Source organism: Sorex araneus, chromosome 5, assembly GCF_027595985.1.
Source record: "Sorex araneus isolate mSorAra2 chromosome 5, mSorAra2.pri, whole genome shotgun sequence".
NCBI classification, from domain to species: domain Eukaryota; kingdom Metazoa; phylum Chordata; class Mammalia; order Eulipotyphla; family Soricidae; genus Sorex; species Sorex araneus.
This window is the reverse complement of record NC_073306.1, coordinates 159,541,675-159,560,667: the sequence shown is the minus strand read 5'-3', so window position 1 is coordinate 159,560,667 and position 18,993 is coordinate 159,541,675. Positions and strand designations below refer to the sequence as shown.

The following is an 18,993-nucleotide window of genomic DNA, read 5'->3' as shown; positions in this document are numbered from 1 at the left end:
AGATCTCCTTTTGGGGGGAAGTTATTATTATTATTATTAATATTATTATTTTATTTAAAAGTTCACTTTTGAAATCTGAAATCAGTTAGTTTCTGGATGATTCAATGTCATCTCTTCTTTTGTTTATTGTTTATTGTTACTGAGAATCAGCAGTATGTAGTGAAAGGATTCAGGTTTTAGAATCAGAGATCTGGTTCACATCCTATTCAGCATGACTGAGCATGGGCAAGCCTGAGTCTTTTGTTAGGGATGGGTGTGTTACGAGACTTAGTAGTCATTCCTGCATCTATAATTGTTGAGTACTGTCAATGTATCCCAAACTGTGCTAAAGGAGCTGGGTCTAATAGAATGACTATAATAGCAGTGAATATTTACTGAAAACTTATTGGGTATTGTACTAATCATTTCATGCATGCTCTCTAAGTCAATCTTCCCAGCAACTATATAACATATACACATATGTTGATGCACACATGTATACATGTGCATAAGATACATTTAAAAAAATTCCCTTGGGAAAGATCAGGTTTCTTATCAGAAATTTTAAATTCTTTGAGTTTTCTTTCTTTTTTGCTTATTATTCTAGAAAGAAGGAAAACTTGAATATTACTAACCTAAACAAAGAGAAGGGGAAAAAAGGTAGAAGAATGATGTCAGAATGACCCTCGCTTTTTGCTGTATTGTAGGCTAGCCCCTTGAGGTAACTTCCATGAAAGCAGCATAACACAAATATAAGGTTTAAGTGGTCACAGCTGCCCACGTAGCTTTGTGTCTGGACATCACTTCTGCAAAGGGGTTTGCTGTTTGCAGTGTCATGCCAACCAAAGTCTGCCATGTTTTTATCCCTAACCCAGTCTAATTGCTCACAGGAAACCCTTTAAAGCCTTTGGACATCTTTATTGCAAATCAGCCTCAAACACCTTAACCGGAAGCACTTAATATTCATCTGAATGGTTTGCTTCTCTTTCCATTTCTTAAAGCAAGGAATGATCGATCATCCACTGTTGGTATTTGCAAGTTGTGTATTTCTGCAGGTCTGATGGTGCTTAGAGAGGTGAACTTACTCAGTCATCGTGGGCCTCTAAGGCTCAGTCTCATATAAAAGTCTCTTCAGCCAAGTCAGGTTTTTAATCGCTGTGTTAGTCATCCTACTGATTACATAAGGAGCACTGTAGGAGCATTTCAAATGCCATCAGCCCTTGGCAGCAGAATGCCAATGAGGATGAAGTATTAAAAGCGAGGTGCCCATGAAGGCAGGCATGGAGAGAGGGCCTCCAACTCCCTGTCCTCAAATATGCCTCGACATTAATTCTGCTCCTTTAGAAGAGAACTCACTGAAAGAAAAGCATAATTTGAATTAATTATTTGCACATATGGTGTGTTCCTGATGTCAGCTAATGCTACATTAAGGATAGACATGCTGGGCACCCATTAAATAATCAAGTAAATATTTGTATTGTTTATGATAAACTGAATCCTTCTGTGGATATTTTCTGTGTCTTTGTAAACATTCCTTCAGTAGGGCGACTTTGTTTGTTGGGGCTTCATACCAGGCTTAAATCTGACAAAAAGGGCTGTTTAAATTCCAAATCCAACAAAGAAACCTCACACCCACTGTGTTTTTTGGAGCTAAGTGAATATTTAGTAACACTTTAATATAATAGCCGGATCATTATGGTATATTACTGAAACTGAATGCTATGTTAATAACATTAATCACACGAACTCATTCTTGTCCTAGCCTGAATGTTATAAGTGCTTCTATATGATTTCCACTATAATTCAATAGCAATTAGTGATAACAATTACTTCAAGCTGGCACCAAATGTTTATATTGAACCAACATGAATGTTCGTCTCCACATATAAGTGAGCCCAGCCTCAGGATATAAAACTGGGGCCGAGGGATGTCAACCCTAGTTTTCTTTGGTGGAAGGTGTTCTCGGACTGGAGCATACACAAGGTTTATAAATGCTCTCAGCGTATAATTGAGGCTGACTTTCTCCACTGTTCCTTGAAGGTCACTTTGTCTAAGGGAAACAGGTCAAGGAAGCATTTTTGCATACTTTCCTGACAAGAATCTCATGTTTGAAGCTCCAAGTGAGTTTGGAAGCACAGAATATTGTGCCCGGATGTGATGTTGAGCAGGTGCCTTAGGACCTGTATTTGGCAGTAACTGGAATGTAAATTCCTAATGAATGGAGGGCCCTTTCTCATAAAGTCCTTGTAACAATTCTTTTTTGCTGAGCTTTAGAACTTTTTTGTTTCATTGTTTTTGCACACTTGATATTTCAAAGGGACTCTGAAGGCCTCTTTCTGTCTCACAAGAGGAAGGTTGTTGCATCCTTGAGAACTTTCTACTTAAACCCAAGTGTAGAAGCCAGTGGCAAGGCTTAACCAGCTTTCTCGGGAAAAAGTTGTGCCTGACTGTCAGCTAATGGAGATTAGTGTAACTGTTTGGATGAACAGACTTGCAAACAACCTTTAGATGTTTCTTGGAAAGTTAAAAGCAAGGACCTCATTCCTTTTCTGAAAGTGAGGAGAGCGGACCAATAAATACTTCTATTTGCTTTAAGGCAATGCGACTTGTAATTGGCTACTTCTTGGCTGTGGAATTTAATTTGTTGGAAGGAGAAAACCTAATCATTCTCTCTCCCTTTCCACTCTGCTTTTAGAAAACATCGCCAAGTACATTTACTTCTTTTTTAAGCCCAGGGGTAGATCTCGGATCTTTTAATAAAGGGACTCATTCATTCATTCATTCATTCACATGTTCAGCAAACATTTATTGATTGTTTGCCAGACCTCAGGAATTGGGCTTGATATTGGAATTTTCCCTGGTATCTGAAACCCCCATCTTTGGGCAACAAAGAAGGTAGGAGATCTATATTTTAAAAAATCAGGGCAAAACAAAAAAAGGCAGTTTATCATAGCCAGTATGAAAAAGCTGCAGCAGGGAACAGGACCCTTGACTGGAGTCTCTTCAGAGCAGGACTCTAGGGACACGGGTGGGGACAACTTCGAGGATGAATTGCAATAAGAAAGAATCCAAGCTTTGTCTGGGACTTGGTCTTGCTATCCTGAAAGTTTTATTACAACAGAAATGTTCCCTCAGACTGTCAGGATTGAACTGAAGTCTAGTTTATCTTTCTCTCCTTTTTCCCATGTGGAAAATCCTTCCAGATGGTGTATTGTGTCTGAGGACATGAAGCTCAGCCAAGGTACATGCTTTATGTTCTTGCCTGGACCTTGCACTTTGCTCTCTGCTGCCTCCTTGAACTTCCTAGATGTCAAAGGCCATGGAGTTCTGGGGACTGCAGTATTTGCCACCCCACGGGCAGGATGTGGACGTTATCCCGGGGCCGAGGTGTGTCTGTTTATCCGTCTCAGGACTCTGTGTATAAATTGATCTAGTCTTCATTTGGGTGTCCTACATTTAAAAATAGCATTAGAGTTTTCTTTATTGTTCTTTAGTGCTCAGGGATCACTCCTGAGGGGATTTGGGGGACCACGTGGGCTGCAGGGAATCAAACCACTGGGGTTGGCTGCATGCAAGGTAGACACCCGACCTTCTAGGCTATTGTTTCAGCCCCTCTTTGATTTTTTAAAAGAGGGGCTGAGTAATAAAACTGTGGGGAGGGCACTTGCTGACCATAGCCACTTGTGATCAAAAAACCAAAATGCTGAAATAGAGGTATTCTAATGGTAGATAATCAAACCCACAGTATTTTATTTAAAAGTTGTTTCTATAAAAGAATCCACAAATGCATTCTCATTTAAGTTATATGATATGTACTGGAAAGTTATATGATATATAATGGAAATATTATTTAAATGATGTATCATTTTTGCTATACAAGTATAGCATTATCCCAGAATACAGAGTGCTGTTATTTTACTTGGGGATGGGGTAGTTTGGGCTACATGTGGCAGTGTTCAGGGCTGTTCCTGGCTCAGTTTTCAGGAGTGACTCCTGACAATGCTTGGGGGACCAGATGCCACGCTGGGGATTGTATCAAGGTCAGAAGCATGCAAGGCAAATGTCTTACGAATTAGGCACTGCCCATTCATCACCACAACTGCTGGGTACATGTCTGCTCCAGCACTCATCAACCCTACAAGAGTGTTGAAGGCTTTGGATGATCAGGGTGTAGATAGACTCTTCATTTAAAAAGTACTCATTACGACCATTTAGCTAATACAGAAGATGACACAAGTTCCTGTTTTGGTTAACTAAAAGAAATTCAAGGTTTCTGGCAAAAGATGGAAAAATGAAAATGGATTCCAGCATTTGTTACTCCTGTCTTGCAAGAGAAAGTGTGGGCCCTGAACTTGGGGAGTGGCATCCCTGGGCTCCGGCTATGGCTCAGTGTTAGAGTTATTGTGCACTAGAGGTAGTGGTTTGGAGGTCTGAGAGTGCTTAAAATCATTCCGTGTGTAGAAATGGTGATTCCATCTTTGTTTTATGCCATTTCAGCTCTGGGCAGGGTCGCTGGGAGCATTCTATTTTTAGACTGTGCAGGAAGCCTGCCCAGCTGTGGTGTCCAGCATACAGTGGGGCTGAAACTCTCCTGTCCTCGTGGAGCTCCTGTTCCAGGGAGGGAACAATCCTGGGACACAGGCCGTGTTGATGGTAGATCCAGGGAGGACCAATAACATGAGTGACAGCATGTGGGAGGAGAGAGAACCTCTAGTCAGACAGGCAGGCATTGGGGCTGGAACGAACTGAGAGGTGGACAGACGCCAGTGAGGAGTTTAGGCAGGGGAGACAAGGCTGCAAGGAAGAGGGTCTGTCAGGTATGGTAGACAGTTTGCATTTGATTCTGAAGCCAGGGGATGCTTGGGCAAGGGCTGGAATAATCTAGTCTGTGTTGGTTTTATATATTTATTTTTTAGACCCAAACCTGTATTCCAGGGCCAGAGAGATAGTAAAGAAGAGAAGGCTCTTTCCTCGCAGTTCAAGTTTCAAGATCAGAAGCATCACTAGAGCAGAGGTTCACAGACTGAGTCTGAGCATTTGGAGGTTACAGAAGGGAAACCTTCCAGATTCTGAGGGATCTGGAAGAGGTTATTTGTTTTTGTGTCTCTGTTCTACTAGCTCTGCCTTCCTAAAGAGCAGCACTTGTTGTTTGTTATATCCCCCAATTCCAGCCCTGAAATGAACAGAGAGCTTCTCCAAGATGTTTGTGAAGTGAGTGGACAGGAAAACATCTCTCTAGTGGTCAGCCATTAATAAATGTTCAGTGTTGGTGAGACAACTCCAACAGAAATGCACTCAACGTGCTTTCAATGGTCTGCTCCTCCGTGTCATCTCCAGGTTGTGGAAGATCATAGTTGGCCAAATTGGGGTGGGGGGGGAACCAGTGGAGGTTTCTCTTCTGCACTGAGCTTCTCCTTGGAACTCAGACTGTTAAAAACAGGCTAAGTCATCCTCAGAGTTCACTAATCTATCATCCAGCTACCTTCAGGCCGAGGAATCAGCTTCATGCTGTCTAGTGGTCCAGCCAAACCTGGAGGATTTGGTTCTGAGACTTTGGTAACTGGGCTGGAGTTTTCATGGCATTTCAAAGTCAGGCATTGTCGAAGGGCGACTATGTAGAAACAGGATTATCATCTTGGCTATTCTTTGAATATTAATAGATTTATCAAGTGGAAAGGGATGAGGCTGGTTTTGTGTTCTGGAAGGTGAAACTAAGAACAATGGGCAGAAAGATGATGAGGAAATTTTAAACTAGAATATCAAGTGTCAGGTTCATAAATTAACACAAGGTATTGTTGAAGAGCACGGATTAGGAGCCAGAGTGCCTGGATTAGAATCTGACCTCTGCCAGTTACTGGGTCACCTTGGCAAGTTCCTATAGATCTCTCTGTCTTAATTATTGCATCCTTAAAATTAGTATAGTAGTTCCTATTTTATAGGGTCAATTTAAAGACTGAAAATAAGTTAGTATTTAAAGAGCTTGGAATAGTACCTGGCACATGTAAGCAGTATTTGTAACTAAAAGAGTCTGGACTCAAATCAGAGATATGCATGGACTTGAGGAGGTTGCTGATCTCAGTTTAACCCTCTGTGAAATGAAGATAACATCGTACTGATGGGCTTTTGTGAGCATTAGTGAGACAATATGGATGCTGTTCCTGGAACAAATTGATCTATCACGGAACACTGGTAAATGTTAAGACTTTACTCTCAGGGAGCGCTCGACCGTCCAAAGAGAAGGCTCAAGAAATTGATAAGGACGGCCACATGTCAGAGAGAAAGCAATGAAAAAATTGCATGAGAAAGAAGGGAGGTCAGAGTTAATGATTTTATAATCTTCAACCCAAACTATTTCAGCAAGTAGAGCTGCAAGAAGAAATGTGGGTGGAAAAAATAGAAGGAGAACCAAACTATGGAAAATTTTCCTTCCAGTTTATCAGCTAATAGTGGTAGGGGACCAGGCAGTGCATTCTGAAGATTCAGGGTAACAGGCACAGGTTAGTATGATCTTTAGTCTAGACAACCTAGGTTTGGTTTTGGCTGTGCCACTTGTTGGTCCGATGGCAAGTATTGAAGACTGGTATCTCCCAGACACTTAGACTTGCATTGCAGCTATTTATTTGGGTGTGCATTTATCTGGATGCTTGGGGACCAGGAAAATTTACACAAGATGTGTGAAGGAGCAAATTACTGCTGACTGTGTGTAACCAGACTCCAGTTTTTTTTGGATCTCTAGGTGGTTGTGTAGACTTGCCTCAGTCTGACCCCATTCAGGAGGAAGTGTAACTATGAGGATCTCTTAATTCTCATCACTTGAGGTTTCTAAAGCAACTCTTTGTAATGGGTCTGGCTGCCTCCAAGAACAGCAAAACCTTAGGCAGAGTCTTAGCTTAGATAAGAAAGCTACATATGCTCACCTGAGTGTCCACAGTCTCTTAGTTTGGGGTGAAATAACAAACTGGGCGAGTTACAAACTAGGGACATTTATTTTTTATAGTTCTGAAGGGTGCCCATGTAGTTGGGGTTCTGTGTTGGCCTTTTCCAAACTCTAGGCCTCTTCATGACTCTTCCTCCAGTGGGTGAGAAGAGGGTGAGATAGTTCTATGAACTCACCTGTAGTTTAACTTTTTAGTTTCTGTTTTTATGCCACTCCTGGTGATGCTCAGTGGTTGCTTCTGGCTCTGCGCTTGAGTGACCCTTGATAACCTCAAGGGTCCTAATTTCCGTAGCTGGATGAACTGGAGATCAGCTGCATTCAAGGCAAGTATCTTAACTCCTACATTATTTGTCTGGCCCCTGGAATCCCCCCCCTTTTTTGAGAGTCATTCTTGAGGATCTTATTATAGGACATAAACAAGCACCGCAGCACTGTAGCACTGTAGCACTGTTGTCCCACTGTTCATCGATTTGCTCAAGCAGAAACTAGTAACATCTCCATTGTGAGACTTGTTTTTTTTTTGGCATATCAAATACGGCATGGGTAGCTTGCCAGTCTCTGCTGTGCAGGCAGGATACTCTTGGTAGCTTGCCTGGCTCTCTGAGAGGGATGAAGGAATTGAACCCGGGTCCACGGTATGCAAGGCAAACTCCCTACCCACTGTTCTATCGTCATAAACAAAAAACAGATATTTAGTCTGTTGCAGAGAGGAGATGAATGGGTGTCAACAGTACCTGCTGAGGTCCCCCAAATCTCCTTTTCCTCTATACAAAATAGGAAGACGAATATAGATACTTCATTGATCTTTGGGAGGACTCAGGGAGATAATGAGCAGGTGGTGTTTGAACTGCTTGGTGTATGGAAAGCCAGCTAGAGTAGTTATTATTGTTATCAAAGAAAACTGTATGAAGAAGGAGACAGCATCTTTCAAAGAGTAGTGACCATAAAAGCTACTCAGGAAATAAATTATTAGAGGGAGTTTGTGTCCATTTAATTTGCTTGGAGAGGTGCCCATAATAGAGTCTTATACACTTGGTCACTTAGAAGAATTATGTGTGGCTGAGACACTGAAGTCACATTTATCGGCCCGGACAGAAGCTCCATCCTGAGAGTAGAGCCTATAATTTACTTACAGGTGTATGTGGTGGGATAACTCAGGTTAATGTCCGTGAACAGAGACCAACAATTAGCAAGTTAATTAGGGTCCTGATTTTAGTAGTGAAGGCTAATCATTTATTACTTAGGTCAGACGCGGGGGTTCCCTGTGAGGTGACTTTCTATGAAAATATTGACTGAGAGGGACTTCCTGTAGCTTCCCTTGAATGACTCTAACATGCCTCAGAAATCCACGATCTCTTACAGAGATAGTGGTGAGGATGGCCCTAAGCTCAGGAGTCCTGATGTTTGGTCAGTGGCTGAAAGCAAAATAGGATTTTTTTCTTTTTTAAAATTTTAAAAATTTTATTGAATCACCATGAGATAGTTACGAGCTTTCATGTTTGGGTTACAATCACACAATGATCAAACACCCATTCCTCCACCAGTGCACATTCCCCACCACCAATATCCCGGGTATATGCCCCTTTCCCACCCTCCCCCTGTCTCTATGGCAGACAATATTCCCCATACTCTCTCTCTACTGCAAAATAGGATTCTAATGCCCTTCCCCAGTGCTCCCCAAGGCTCCTTTTCCTGTGTGGCTGCACTGGTTTGATTCTGCTGTGGGCTGGCACATGCTCCGTTCCAACAGCAATCTCAGATAAATTAATATCATCATTTCATTTAAGGCATGGAATGGGGGGGTGTGGAACCCAGCACAACATCCAGGGTATTAGTGCCTTGGGGCTAAAAAGCATTAGGAAGTGGTAAGCGTTTATTTTTTCCCCGTGCTTTTCACTGTGACAGCCATTGACCCGTACCTGGGATTCTATCTAAGGGACTGGAGATTATAAATCCAATTTAGCGCAGGGGCGAGGGCAGGGATTGAAGGGGCATCTTGCAATGGATGAAGACATGAGCGGCAGCTCCTCTTTCTGGCAATAAAGGGCTTGGGTTCATTGTGTCACAGTATGTCTTCTCACTCTGTCCCAATTTCACCTTTTTTTTTTAAGTTAAATTAAAATTTGGGGGCACCAGCTCTTGCTCAGCTCTGTTGGAATGTTACTTAGCATGTCCCTTGACTAATAAGGTGGAGGCTTGGCCATGCCTCATAAGCTATAGAAAGGATGATGGACAAGGCTTTTAAAATCCGTTTGGCTCTGGCTTCCCATGCCATCAGTCATGAGTGGTAAGAGTGAGTTGTTTCTGTTTGCAAAGTAGAAGCAGAGAATGAGGTCGTGACAAATGGAGCTTTGAGAAGTCACTCCAGCTTTTCTGATAGAAACTGATTCTGGGTGACAAAAACCTCCTCTGACCACGATGACTTTAACCCCCCTCCCTCATGTTTTAATTGAAGCCCATTCTGCAAAATAAGGGCCTCCTAGGACAATTCCCAACCAACACAGCATGGGGGAGGTTAAATGATAGAGCATCATTATCTTTTCTCAACACAAACTTAATTTTTATTCATTAAAGAGAACTAAATGGTAGAAACAGCCTACAAACAATTTCCTAGGTGTCAGCATTCCTGCTCTAAATTACTGATCATTCTTATGAATTGTTACTGTTCAACAAGTATTTTTATATGGCAGGGAGAGTAATGTTCCTGCTTCCTTAAAATAGCTAGGCCTTAATCCCCCTGAGTTACTGATGTTACCTGATGGGCAGACGTCACTTTGCAGATATGATTCAGGGGACAGTTCTTGAGAAAAAGAGATTCTTTTGGATGACTCAGTGGACCCAGTGGAATCACCTGCATCCTTAAAGTGGGAAAGCTTCCTGGCAGTGGTGAGAGGGAGAAAGATTGCAGAACAGGATTGGCTGCTTCTCCGCTGGCTCTGAAATGGAGGGAACTGTGTGCAAGGAACTCAGGTCTGGCAGCAGCCTCATGCGAGAGGGAAGCAGTTCTCTCCTGGCGCTCCCAGACAGGAAGTCAGAGCAGACAGTGCCTTGATTTTAGCCTGATGAGGTCCATAATGGAATTCAGACCAAGAGAATGCCAAGATAAGGCACTTGTGTTGCTTTTAGCCACAGAGTCTGAGCTGCAGCAGTGGCAAACCAATCCATCTCAGTGTCTCTGGCCTGGAGTTTCTTGAATGATAAAGTGGTTTCTGAACCCAGTGTATACCCAGCAATCCAGAAAGTCTGAATTATTTCCTAGCAAGAGCAAAAGCTCTAGCTCCCATGTTTTACAGGCTACAGCCCGAGGTCCTGGACTGCAAGGAGGTAAGAAATTTGAGCCATGAAGAACCAAGAGGAATGAATGACATTAATGGAGTATCCCTCTGTTCTGAGGAATATTCGTGATTATTTTACTTAGTCCTATAACAGTTCATTATATTTATTTTTTTTTCAGATTTTGAATTTTAATTGAATCACCATGAGACACACATAGTTGTTCATGATTGGGTTTCAGTCATACAGTGTTCCAACACCCACCCATCCCTATGCCAGTGTATATTCCCCACCACGAATTCACATTTTATTTTGGAGGCGCTGGTTCTGATGGGTTAGGTGATTATTCTAAGCATGTCACAGTGACTTAGTGACACAGTGAGCTTCTCAAGCTTCAAAGAATGTCTCTTTTTCTGTCTTAATCGTTGTTCTTCTCTTCTTCTTAGCCAGCCTCTAAGAATCAGGACATCAGAGGTATAGTAACTTTTCCTTCTTCTGCTATTCAGAATAAGAACATAGATTCACTTACCAGTGTCTCCTCAGTTGATAAAACTTTGATGAAGGTGGAGGACCTGGGCTCTGCCTTCTTGTTATTCCTTCTCTCCCTGTCCCCACACTCATGGTGGGACCCAGCCAGATGAGCTCAACTCCTGGTCTACACTCACATCCCCTTCCCTGCTTGGCTTCCCTGATTACTAATCAGCAGTGCTTTGTGGCTCACCGAATAAGCACCTACTTTGTTAGCAAAGAAATCAGGTTGGTATTTAAGATGAAGGAGGATTTGAAAAAGTGATTGATTCTTTTAAAGGGTCACTTGGGACTGGCTTTGCAGATCCTGCTGCATTAAGTCACATTTTGGTTCGATTGCTGGCAGTGCCGATTGGATTAGATATGAGCAAAATGCCCCCTACCACCCCAGGGTCCTCTGTGTTGTCAGTGCAAACAGCTCTCAGCTAATGAACCCCAGGCCCCCATGTGGAACCCATGCTTCTTTAAATTCAGCTGTAATGCTAGAGGAGACCTCGAGACAGGATTGGCTTAATGGGTGGTTTGAAAGCACTTGCTCTGCAGGACTGAGTTCTATGAGACCAGGCAAAGAAGCATGCAGTGTGCTACCTGCTTCTGAGGAACATCTGGTCTAGAGGGTGTGAGAGGCAGTTTCGAAAGGTGGAGTTAAACAGAAGGTTCTGTGCCCTGCCAGTGAGGAAGATGCTTGAGGGTCACCTGGGAGCATGCCCAGGTTGGGAGCAAGTTATTGGAGCTTGAATTTGCTCATTGCTTGGTGGACTTGGATTCCCCAGAGAGTCCCGACATCCTCAGTGGCTCCACTACCGAACATTTGGCCTTGGTCAGGTCTTGATGGTCTGTGTCTGACGAGACCCCTTTTGTGAGATCTGGCGAGTCAACTGAGTATTCTTCGGGCAGTGATATCCATGGAATGTTGAATGTTAGTCAGCCAGCTCACTCTGCAGAATTTCCTTCTCTTGAGCTCTATAACATTTCTAGAACTTTCTTTGCCAGGTGCTACATTTCTGGTCACTTGTAGGCCATCCTACCCTTTCTTCTCTGCTCCTATCCAGCTTCTCGCTGAGCCCAGTGCCCGATTCATCTGTGCTTCTCTGAGGTAGGATTGATACCTTTGAGTTATTTGTCCCAACTTTACTCTACAGACTCAAAACCCTCACTCCCTTCTCCCTCTCTACTCCTGGGTCAGCTTCCATCCCCCACCCTAATGCTTCTTATATTCCAAGTCTATCCTGATGTCTTGTCCCACTCTCTGGAGACTATTGCTAAAGTCCCAGGTGTCTCATTCAGGAATTGAAATAGTAACAGAGTGGACCCCAAATTCTATTTTGTGAAGTCTTGGTTTACACCTATCAAGTTTATAACTCCCTTCTGAGGCTTCACCAGTGACCCTGGAACCCAAAAAACATAGTACTCAGCCTTGCAGCTATCCACAGACACTGCCATATGGGATTGAATAAAAACCTTACTGAAATAAAAGTGAAACCTCTCTCTTCTTTGTTGACTACAGAAGGCCTTTTTATAGAAGACCACACTTGAAAAAAAAAACTAGCTGTGATATTTTTGGTTAGAAAATAGACTCAGAGTACACTATGCCCCAAATCAGGATGCTGTATGTTTTCTGTACCAGGATATTTCCCCTCCCTCGGTTTAACTCTTAAAAATAATTTTAAATATCTGAGACTAACCATCTTTCTTTTCTTTTCTTATTCTTTTATTTTTGGACCACAACCAGTGGTGCTTGAGGGCTATTTCTGGCGCTGTGCTCAGGCATGACCCAGCAGTGCTTGGGGAAACCATATGTGGTACTCAGGAGGTGAACCCGGGTCAGCGATATGCAAGGCAAGCACCTTACCCAGCATACTCTCTCTCTCTCTCTCTCTCTCTCTCTCTCTCTGACAGGTGCATTACCACTGTGCAAACACCCAGCTCTTTGTTTGAAAGTGTATTGAGATAACATTGGTTTTTCAACACTATATGCACATATGGTTTCATCCCTTTCAAATGCATGTTGTCACATGATCTCCCCCTGACTCAAATCCCAATATCCTTCCACTTTTTGTTGTGACCCCACCATCACCCAGCCTCTATTCTGCGTTTAGAAGCCAAGGGTTTTGTTTTGTTTTGATTCTGGATGTTCTTTTGCTTTGTTCCTTTATAATATTGAATTCTCTAATGTGTTCTGTAATGGTTTTTTATGAGAACCCCACTTCAAGCAAAACATCTGTAGTCAAAACAATCTGTCGTAAACACTGCTTTCAGCAAATCACAACTCTGCTCAGACAATTTGGGTGACTGCCTAATCTCTTTTTCTTCCAGCCTAAATGTGAGCATCTGACTTCAGGTCTGCCAGTCCCTGACCCCATCTGACCCTTTAGATTCCAACACAGGTTTTTGGTTATTCTTTCTTTCCGATTGGCTCAGAATGACTGAGTTATAGAGTCGTAATGAATGCTTTATTGTTAGTCTAAAAGACCTTGAAGTCAACTTTCCTAAGTCCAGGTCATCCCCATGAGCTGTGTGGCTCGGGAAAATCACACAACTTGTCTGTTTCCATTTTCACAGCTGTAAAATGAAGTAATAATGTAACCTACCTCAGAGGGTTAATTTGAGGACTATGTATGTTCAGATGTAGGCAGGCTTTCTAGTGAACAGAATGAATGCAGTAGGTGCAAGCTATTTACCTTATGTCCTCTCATGAGGGGATTATGATTTGCACACGGGAAATATTTATGCCCCATTCTTTCTTTTCTCATTCCTCAGGTGTTAGCTATCCTGTACTAGATGTGACTCAAAATTGCTGTACCATTTGGAACATTTAGTTTTGTTCCTCTCTAGATACAGGGCAGATTTCAGGGCATCTCTGGGTTAGAATGTAGCAGAGAAAAATTTTTCCTAAAAGTAGCACACATCAAATCTCTACTCTCTGCCCTAACCATTTTTATGTATATCCATGACATAACCACTAATCCAGAAAGTCAAGTGAGTTTTCGATTTGGATCACTTTTCTGGTATTAATTGCCCTATTAATACTGGCATGGGAGGTGTGGGGGACAGCATAATTTATGTGTGAATAAGGAATTGATTTGATTCAGGGGACTATGAAAGCAGAGAATTTAATGGTGGTTTTGCTATTTTGAAATGTTCTATTTTGGTTTCCTCATCCCCTCCCTTCAAATAGATCCCACGAGTCAAATGACCTTCAGAGCTTAGTTTAAAGCTCATTGAGAACATTGGAAAATAAGAATGCTATGCTGGGTCTGATTTGGAATCTCTTGAGCCCAGTTTTCCACACACAAAGGGAAAAATGTGTGTGTGTGTGTGTGTGTGTGTGTGTGTGTGTGTTAGTTAGAAATCAAATCAAGGATCTATTACAAAATTGTCTCTAGGAAGTCTGTGGCTGTCTATGTCAGCTGATCCAGCAAAGTGTCCCAGTGGACCGATTTGGGTTGACTGTGCATGTTAGAACCTAAAGGAAAAAAAATCAAAGAATCAAATTCCATCTATAAATTTTTATTCTATCTATAAAGTGAATTAAACTATACTCCTGAAATATAGTTTGATTAAAAGAAGTTTTACTTTTGATCACTTTACTCATTTTTTGCCATACCTGTGGTGCTTAAGGATCACTCCTGGGGTAATCTCAAGGCTACATGGGGTGCTAGGAATTAAATTGGAGTTGGCGAAATTCAAGGCAAGGACCTTAATCTCTATACTATCTGTCCACCCCACTCATTTATTTTTTGAAAAACACCAATCCTCTTTAATGAAGAAAATACAATTTTTATAATAAGCTTCCATTTAAAATATAACACAGGAAGACATATACCCCCTGGTAACCTTTATATATGTATTTTATCTCTGAAAGATAAATCAATGAGGTTCTTATCAGTAAAGATTAGTTGAGAGAAGCAGCACTGTGTAATAGATAAGAAAATAGAGAATAGATTCTAGGGATAAAAGATTTGGTAATTGTCAGCAATATAATCATGGGGTTGTTCTCTAGCCTCTGGAAACCTTCTTTTTTCATTTGTTATTGAAAACAAATATAACAGTTTCTCTTTCACACACACACATATACACTCACACACTCACTCAAACATATAAATGCTTCTTACATAGTTGTTATATTTTGTTGCCACACTGAGTGGTTCTTAGGGCTTTTTCCTGGCTCTGTGCTCAAGGAATCACCCCTGTAGGTTTGGGAGACCATATGAGGTCTCGAGGATAGAATCCATGTTGGCTGCATGCAAGGCAAACACCCTACCTGCTATACTATTGCTCTGTCCCTCATAATATAATCTTTAACTCTTCTTGTTGATTTACTCAAAGTTTAATATTAAAATACATTGTAAATTTGTAATTTTCCATGATGATAAAACATTTAGATTGGTAGATTAATTTATACTCTGCTAGCAGATTGTATGTGTATATCCTTATGTAATTTTATAATTGTTAAATTGCGATCCCAGAAAGCCATTCTCTTTTGGAAAGGCATTCAGATCGTTTTCTTTCCCTCAACACAAGATTAGCTTTTAGAGTGAATTTTTCTTGGGATTTTGTCATGTTCTTTAATCTTTATAATAGCACGGGGTCACTCAGTATGACAGTCCTTGGCTGTCGCAGAGCCTCATTCTTCAGATGGAAAGTATAAATCTGCTCCCTTGATTGTCTGTGCTATCAGGGCAAACCCCCATCTCTGGGGAGAATGTTTACAAGAAATGGATAATGCACCAAACAAATGAGCCCCATTGCTTGCCTGCTAGAATAGGGAGTGGATGGGTAAGGGAGTGTGGAGGTCGTTAGGCTTAAATGTCTGTAGCTGATATTAGCTTGAAATATTGCCCAACGGAAACCTCTTGTTCTGGTAAGTTGATCAAGTCAGTCCACTCTGTTCCCATCGCTTTGAAAAGAGTTAGTTCAAGTTTTAATTTTACTAGAGAAAAAAATCTATCACGGCAAATGATTACTGTTGAATGTGGACAGAAACCCCATAAAATTGTATGGGTGATATTAATTTAGTCACCTACGGCTTAATAGTTATTTTATGGATATTTAAAAAAAAGTTTGTAGCAATAATGTTTTATCTATTTTTATGGTCTCTTATGCTGTGTTTAATCAGGGTAATTATGGGAGAAGATAATTAAATATAGTACTATACACTTCTTAAGATTTTAATGCAGTTATTACTAATTTAACTACAAAAAGGATCTATAAAATCTAAGCCATTTTCAAATCTTAAAGAGAAATATCCAGTTTCAATTCTCAGTATGAAATTTTTATAAAGGAAGGATATTTTGCTTTCATTTGGGGGGGAGTTTATTTATGTCAATTAACATATGCTTTATTTATAACTGGGAGTGAAAATCAAGAGGAAAAGAACATTTGTACTATTCTTTGGATAAAAGTGATATCTCTCTTTAGTTCTGGGGCTACATTAGAAATATCCTGGTGCCCTAGAGGCTATTCTTGGCTACACTTTAAAACTGAGATTATACATGTAGTATGTTTTACTGTCTCTGTGCTTTCAATACACAAGAGCCATATTGTTATTTTTTTTTCTGGAAATAAATTAAAGTCATTTCTATTTTTTAAAAAATTTTAATGAAACCGGGATAGCCTAAGAATCGAAGACTGTCTTGTTTGAAAGATGATGGCTCTTTAACTTCTATGTCCTGCTCTGAAAGCAGCTGGTTTTACTACTGATCTGGTTGTTACTGAAGAGAGAGAGTTGAACACAGAGGTTGCTTTCCAGATATCTCTCTCTCTCTCTCTCTCTCTCTCTCTCTCTCTCTGTGCACATGTGGTCCCTGTGATGAAGTAGACTTGAAAGGAGCTCACGGAGCAGCTCAGATTTAGATTAGAGAAAACTGGAGGAGGGTGTGTTGGGATAAGAACTCACATGAGCAAAGGTGAAAAGGGTTGAAATCCTTAGAGAAAAGGCAGGAAACTCCTGACTAATCTATATGGACATATAGAGCGGTAGGAGGGGAAGTAAATTAGGGGTGGAAAGAAAAACTCTTGTCAAATTTTGACAAGGTTTTTTTTTTTTTTTGAAAGAGGCTTCAGCAGTAATGGGAAAAGTACTAGACTGAATACAATGGAATATTTTTTTCAGTCTTAAAGAGGAATGAAATTCTGACTCATGCATAACATGGGTAAACCTTGAAGATTTTAAAGTAAATGAAGTCACACTGAAGGGCAACTATTGTATGGTTCCACTTATGTGAGGGTTAGAACTGTCAAATGCATAGACAGGAAGTAGAATGGAGCTTCCAGGGTCTAGGAGGAGGGGGGATGGGGAGTAATTTCTTAGTGGGCATAGGATAATGGTGATGATTGCATAATGGTATGAATATGCTTTAAGCTGTACACAGAAAAATTGTTAAAGTCATAAAATGTTGTTATATGTGTTTTCCAAGCTAAAAGAAATTATTTAGGCACACTGATTTACAATACTATAAATATTAGTGCTTTGGGAATGTTAAACGTATTTTGCCACAACGTACAGTGTGCGAATAAAATCTTGGGACTAACAGAAGGTATTGAGGGTTATTACAGGAAGGAAGGTAGAATCCAAGTGAAATCTTTGAAACTGAGCTTTTTGGTTTCCTTTTTGTTTGTTTGTACTTTTGCTGACAAGTTGTGTTTGAAACCCTTTGTTCCTATCACAGAACAACCACGTATTTCAGTTTCTATAATTTCACAAGGAAACCAACAGAACCAGTAGTTTGGAAGTTTTAAATGAGAAACACATCGTGGGAGTGGAATTTTGGTGGCTAAAGGTGACTCCAGTTGGTACTTATACCTGAATGATGTTTTGTCAATACCAAAGGGATTTTTGATTTGCCTGTGTGCTTCTGGAAAATACGTGTTGAAGACCCACAGAGACCCAATGTTAAAAGTGACTAGCTTGGAATTTGAGAAAAATGTGCAAAGAGATTCTTAGATTTTGGAGGGGTTTGGATTAAGTTAATATTGTGTTCCTTCTCATTCTCCGACAAATATATTCTCACATTCGGCTCTGCAGATGATTTAAAAGCATCATTTAAAAAATAATTGTTTTTGGGTCATACCTCATGATGCTCAGGGATTACTCCTGGCTCTGCACTCAGGATTTACTCCTGGTGGTGCTCGGAACCATATGCAATGCCAGAGATAGAACTCCGGTCAGCCGTGTGCAAGGCAAACAGCCTACCCGCTGTATTATTGCTCTGGGCCCTAATTTAAAAGCATTGGAAGAGGCTACACATGTCTGCTCTTTTTTTTTCCTCCCATCTTGAACCAAATCCTTGCTTTCACATTCTAATAGCATCTCTAAGTGCTGATGGTGTGGCTCAGTGGCTTGTGGGATTTTCATACCTTGAAACTTACAAAAGGAGTCACACATCATTATTTCTGATCTTTTGACTTTAGAGTCAGACATTGGTTCTCTCATTGTCCCTTTTAGAATTTCATCAATTTTCTGGCAGTGAAAACAAATTTATACCTGAATAGCAAGACTAGGCAAAAGGAGACTTGTTCTGTGCCTCACTCAAGAAAAGAGGCAAGTTCACCCAGGGCAATGCACTCAGGAATGAAGCCACCATCTCCCCTTGCAGGACCGACCACAACAGATTGCCTGGGAAGAGGAGGCATGTAGGCATAGGGACCTCTTGGGAGTTTGATTCATCTGCGTCCACAAGGAGAGTCTTTTGTAGAGGGCCTGAAATAGGCTTTGAAGCTATTTGGAGGACACATTTGACTTCACCCATTATTAGATATGTAATCTTGAAGGAGGTGGTTTTTTTTTTCTCAAAAACATTTTTTTTTTCATTTGTGAAGGATCACGGTCCTTTGGGTGTTTTGTATGGCTAACCGAGGCAATGCTTATGAGAGTGGAGAAAATTCTCAGAAAGAGTGATAGTTGTGTTGCTGGGGGTGAGATCAGGCATCATGCTCGCTGGAGGTCTTCCTGACTCTCTCTCTCTCTCTCTCTCTCTCTCTCTCTCTCTCTCTCTTCCCCCTCCCTCCTTCACATTCTTATCGGTTCCCTTGTAGATGCACTTGGAACATGTGGAATGAGAATAGTAATACCACGGACTATATGTGTATCAAATTACTAATACAAGCAAGTGCATTTTCACCCATTTTATGGATGAAAATGAATGCACATTTAAATGCATGAACATTTAGTAGGAATCATTTCTATATTTCAGTAAAGATGGGCGATTGTTTTACTTAAGACTTTTTTGTTTCTTTGTTTTGGGGTCACACCCAGAGATTCTCAGGACTCAGTC

General features: G+C 41.0%; 1 protein-coding gene across 2 annotated transcripts in view; it reads left to right on the top strand.

Annotated features, from left to right (window-relative positions):
• PPARGC1A (PPARG coactivator 1 alpha) overlaps positions 1 to 18,993 on the top strand; it is a 713,065-nt gene that overhangs the window by 124,315 nt on the left and 569,757 nt on the right. The window lies entirely within an intron of this gene.